This window comes from Thalia democratica, unplaced genomic scaffold (genome assembly GCF_965202585.1).
Source record: "Thalia democratica unplaced genomic scaffold, ktThaDemo2.hap1.1 HAP1_SCAFFOLD_147, whole genome shotgun sequence".
NCBI classification, from domain to species: Eukaryota; Metazoa; Chordata; class Thaliacea; order Salpida; family Salpidae; genus Thalia; species Thalia democratica.
In genome coordinates, this window is record NW_028139292.1 from 75873 (window position 1) to 82191 (window position 6319).

Here is a 6319-nt window from a genome sequence, read left to right on the forward strand (position 1 = left end):
TCAGTAGATTTTAAAATGTTTAAAATATTTAGACCATTCTAGTTATTCTAGTTCCAGTAATAAGTTGTGTTAGTAAAAATGCAATAAAAACAAATATTACACACTTATTTTATAAGCAGCGTTAAATGCTTGAGAAAAAGTCATATGTTTTTATTCAAGTGAATTATAACGTCACATATTTGTCAAACATAAATACACCGAATTATTTTAAGCAATTTTTTTAAACGAGCGAAGTTTCTATTTACTTATGTATCAATAGCTTGTCGCGGGTTTGTTTGATAGTTAAGAAAGTTTAGAAAATAGCTTATCTATGTAATTGTAATAAAAACTGAGAACAAATGTTAGTTTTTATGACAATTACATAGATAAGCTATTATTTAGAACCGTTTTTTTGTTTTAGTTTTAGCAAACTAATCTGTCAAACTTATATATTGTACAAAATATTTATCGAAAACTTCAAATAAAATATGAATAATAAAATGTTTTTAATTTGTTCAAAGTTTTTACTTAAGTATTCAATCAGTTTGTTTAATTGTACATGTTAAGTCTTCGGACTCAATATAACTATTTATGATAAAAAATAATAAACCGCTTATCTCCTCACAATCGTTTTAATGAATCAGAATATATTTTTTTGACAAGTAAATATTTACAATGTAGAAATTAATTTGAGTGCTTAATTATTATTTTAAACTTGACTTGAAACTATTATAACTTATAATTAACTAAAGCTTGATAGAAAAATAGGTTGCTTTATGTCTGGTCATACTGGCTTACATACTTAAATAGGTATTAGAAACACTTTTTAATTACTTATGATTTCCGTTAATTTCTTAATCATCCAAGTTTTAAAAGTATAACAATTTATTATTATAATAAACAATGAACTTTACCGCAAGATCAACAACAACAGCATCCGAGACAATCCTACGACCGATTTCGTCCTTATTAGGACTCATCAGGCAGGAATAGTCGCGAGAAACCGCTATTGTGATCTTAAACAAGCGGGCTTCAGTACTTCGTACTTAAGCCCGCTTGTTTAAGATCACAATAGCGGTTTTCTCGTGACTATTCCTGCCTGATGAGTCCTAATAAGGACGAAACCGGTCGTAGGATTGTCTCGGATGCTGTTGTTGTTGATCTTGCGGTAAAGTTCATTGTTTATTATCGATGGCATAAAACATCTCAACTTCGTTGATGATGGCCGAAATAAATACTGGCTAAAATTTATTATTACAATAGTTTAACATAGTTTAATTTTGATTTACTAACTTTTCATTTATGTTCTACAAAATCGAAATACTTTATAAATAGTATAAAATTATTAAAACTTTTTAATATTGATTAGGCTTTTCGTTAAGCTAATTTTTCAATAAATAAGTTTTTACTATATTTTTAAATGCCTCTAAACATTTTATTCTATGAATATTTCTTAAAAAATCTAGGTAATAAATGTGTTAAGTTAGTTAAGCAATTTTTAACAATTTTATTTATTTCGTGTAGCAGTTCATGTATTTTATAAACAAAAAGTTAAACTTAATAAGTTAACTAAAACTCACTTGGTTTTAATTTGTCACATAGTTTTAAACCTAAAGTATAGTACATAATTTTTAGCATATGCAATCGAATCTTTAATTAACTTAATAAGTTTTAATTACACGTTGTAAGTTTAGTAAATACTTTTTAAATCAAAATAGAAAGCTATTAAGAAAAACTATAATAAAAAATTAATGAACATAAAACTTTTTTTTCAATCTTGTCATCATCTTTTGTTATAGAATTTCTTTGTTTTTCGCTTGTCTTAAAATTTAGTTGTCAAAAAAAAAAACCTACAAATATCGATCAACATATAAAACATTTTTTTTTCTAATTTATGCCTTTTGAAGACAGCGCTCATGAAAAGTGCGTTTCTCAATGAAAAGTTTATTCTCAACAAGTTTCTTGTCTATTATTTTTTAATTATTGAAACATTACTGACCAGTAATTATACTAAAAGATAAACAAGACACATAACTTTAATAAAACTAAGTATATTTCGATCGACTCTCATCAGTTGAGTAAAAAGCTAACTAGAGATAAGATATTTCAAACTTATATCCAAGTAATCATAAAATAATTAAAAGAGTAATAAAGGAAAACAGCAATTAGTAATATTTAAAACCATTTTAAGTTTACTTACGCTATAATTAACCTACAGTAAAACTCTACATTTATATAGTGACAATAACACGCCTTTTAAAGTATCACGAAAATAAAGAAACAGTACGTACAAAATATTTTTTTCTTATTTAAAATAGGTTTTTTTAGTAACATAGAAACATCTTCTAGTTTTATCAAATAGAAAACATTACTACAAATTTTTAAAAGTTTTTGTCTAAATAAAAGCTAAATTAAAAAAAATGTGCATCCCAAACACAATTTTTACTTTTTGTCTAGTTCTAGGGTTTTGTCTCTTCCTCATCAACCCTAGAAAATTTAGTGTAAGTTTCAGATTATTGCCTTCTACCACTCCCCCCTTTTTACAACTTAATGGCTCCTTAAATTTCTTAAGTTTTTCCATAATGTCTAGTAAAAGTTTCAAAATTGTTTTTATAAACACTTAAAGCCTTTTTTTGATCCTCACTCAGAAATCCAGATATGAAGTGTAAGTTTAACATTTTAGGATTCTTTTTTATGCACACCGAAACACACCAAAAAAGATTTCGTGCATACTGTGTGCATCAGTGCGCACTTTGACGACGACTGGATAATTTAGTGCTTATAAAGACGGCAATCTTTGAGTTTTTAGCTTGGCAAATACCACAAAAACATCCTGTGAAAATGTTAAAATCATTTGAAGAAATTTCACCAAAGTAGTTTTCTATTTTTTGGAAACCATCCCAATGTAAACTGTATGGGACCCAATTTTACATGTTGCATTTATCACAAAAAAAACGTTAGACACGTTTTAGACAATCTAAAGAAAGTTTTATGAAGACACTTCTTGATCTTTTTTAAAAAATTAGTGAAATTCAAGAAAACTTATAAAATTTGATAAAAAATTTCAAGCTAAAATCTTTAAGGACTTAAGGTTGCATTTTTTTAGTCCTATTCGTTTTGCATTTGGGTGGTTTTCAAAAAATGGAATTCTACTATGGTGAAAGTTTATTCTATCATATTTACTAGTTTTTGTAGTACTTGCCGAATCCATGAAAACTTTTAGCTAAAAACTCATTTTAAGTTACCGTTTTTTTAAACACCCTAGTAGACTACCTTTATTTTAAAGTATTTTTTTCTTATAAAAGGTTTAAGAATAATTAAGTTTTGAACGCGTTATTTTTATTTAGATTAACTTGTTTGTTATATTTTTATAATTTTTTTTTTTTTTGTTATCAAAACTTTCTTTGTAAAATCGAAGATTTATAAAAAAAATTGTCTGGAGTATTTTAGAACTATTTAAAAGCCATTTATATATGATTGTTAGAAGTTTGTGTATTAGATCCAGTATAAATAATAAAGTAACACTTTACTTTATATACTGTTTATTGAACGATAAAAAAAACGCTCAAAAAGTTTGTTCTAAGGACCTGATGTACAAAAAACATTTTCAGTTAAAATAAGACTATAAAAATATATTTATACAAAATCTTTTTTAAAGTAAAAATTACTTTACTTTTCGTTAAAGTATATAAATACCACTTTTAACAAAAACCAAATAAAATAATTTTTTGAAACCATTTGAGTTATCGAGTATGTATATAATACAAAATTTACTTAAATCAATGTTTAAGTAACTAATTAAGCTAAAAAAAAATACTATTGTATGTTAAACGACAAAAATAAAAGCGCTCAATATGTTTGGTCCTACGAGTTACGACTTGCATAAAAAACCTTTCAGAGTTTTTTCGGTAGATCTTATTCTTTTATATAAAACTTTTTAATGCATATAGCTATTTTTGTCCACTCATTATTGCTAAAAGTGACCATTTAACCAAAATCTTACTCTGAGTCTAGCATGACCTCAACAAAACCATATTTTTATCTTACCAATTATAAAAGCATAAAATAAACTTTTTAAATATTATTTGCTTAATATTTAAAAAAAAAATGTTTTTTTTAAATAAATATTTTTTTATATAGAAAGTTAATGAAAGTTTTTGCTAATGTTCATAATGTTCAAGTTAAATTTGTAAACTCCATAAAAGTAGCACTGATTGAAATTCTACTTTTTGTTTTAGAACTAAATATGAAATGCAGCAAAAATTAAATGAACAAGCAAAATATTTTATTTTCAATCCCTAAAAACAATTATATTAACAAATATCTCTATAAACAAGTTCAGATTTATGTCTAAATAAATTTTAACTTGGTGGTAAACAGCCTCTACTGCAGAATTTTAAGTTATAATACTAAAAAATTATATTAATGTTGTAACTACCTTTTAAATAATTGGATATTACAAGTATTACCTACCATATCAGTTGAGAAATATGTATAAAATTTTAAAATTATTAAAATTCATAAGTAACACTTTTTCTTTTAATGTATGGAACATCTCCTGTAAATTTGAAGAAGATTCCTTGCAAAATGAAGGAGTGATACATTTTTGGTTATTTTTTAAATTTTTGAGAAAATTGATCCCAAAAAATTTATGTAACACCTAGGATGATGTCGCACCAATATCAAAAACTGAAAATTTATTATGATTTTTAACCATAATTATAGACTAAAAATCATTGTTTTAAGCTTAATATGTTAAATCTAAAAAGATACTTTCTTTTAGAAAGCTTTATAAATAAATAGCAAAAATTAAATTTAGTTATGATAAGCTAATTTTTTTAATCATTATTGTAATCATTATTGTAATCAATATAAATTATTAAATTGATATAATTGCATTATATTTTCAAATAAAAGCAATTAAGTATTTTAGTTTCATTAGTTTATGATAAATAAGGTTAATTTTATTTATGTATTTTTACAATATAATTTTTTAGATGAAAAATATGGTTAAGAAAGACATAAAATATAAATATTTTCAGTTTGATATTGGTGCAACATCATCCTAGGTAGTTACCAAAATTTACAGCCCATACATTTGTATCTAAAACTTTTTACAAAAAATAAAATATCTCAAATGTTGAATGATATTTTGAATTCTTTTTAAAAATTTACTTGTAGTTTGTACTTCGAGATTTCATATAAATACCAAAGTAATTTTTGTAAAAAAAAGTGTTTGACTCCCTAATGGCATTAACTGCTTATATAAATATATAGCACATTAGTAGGTAAAAATAAGCAGTAAACACAAACAATTCAATGTTAAACTTGGTTGGTTATAACCTATGGTTTAGGGTATAATTAATCATAATTAAAAGTTTGAGGGGGGAGGGGGTAAACCACCTTTTTCACAATTCTTATTTTATTGAATTTTAACTAAGCTACAATTTGCTTTTTAAAGATTTTAAGTCTCAAAAAAAATTTTGAGAAGGTCAAAGTAGGAGACTACAAAAGGTTCTAATGATAGACACAAACTAAAACGGCAAATAACTAGTAATCACTAAAAATATATCTTCTACTTTTTTTGAGATAATACCTCAAACTTTTAGGAAATGTTCCTTGCAATTTTTAGAAAATTCTGTCAGAAAAAAGAAATAAGACAAGTAACAAAAAAAAACTTTTTTTTATAATTTGGTTTAAAAAAAAAATTCCTTGCAACAGAATTTTCTAAATATTCCAAGGAACATATCCTAAATACCTTCCTAAAAGGAGGTATTTATCACAAAAAACATTGGAGGAGATTAATAAAACATGATTAAGTATTTTTGCAGTTTTAGTTTAGGCAACCCTTAAGGAACCTATTGTTGGCTCTGACTTTGAAGTGCTATATCTTAAAAAAAGTCAAGTTTTAAATACCAGTAAAAAACATTTGAAACTTAAGTAAAATTTTTTATCAAGCAACTTGCTCACAACTAAACCCATATTTTATTTCTAAATATGAAAATATGTTTTGTATAAAAATTAAGGGTCCTTATAAGTTCATGACCCTTAATATAACTACAATAAAAACCTAATGTATCAAAACATGTGTGTTTTTAATAATTTTATAATTCCTTTTGCCTTGAAATATAATACTTCTAGGGGTAGGGAGTACATCACAATTTTTTGATCATATTGTAAGATTTGTACATGTACATATGATTTGGATGTGTTTTTGCTTCATAAAGAAGAATCTAAATAAATAAAAAAAAATTGCAAAAATAAAAAATATGCCACTCAAAAAACTTATTTCAACCCCAAATATTACATATTATTTGATTTTTGACTTAAACAGTAATAA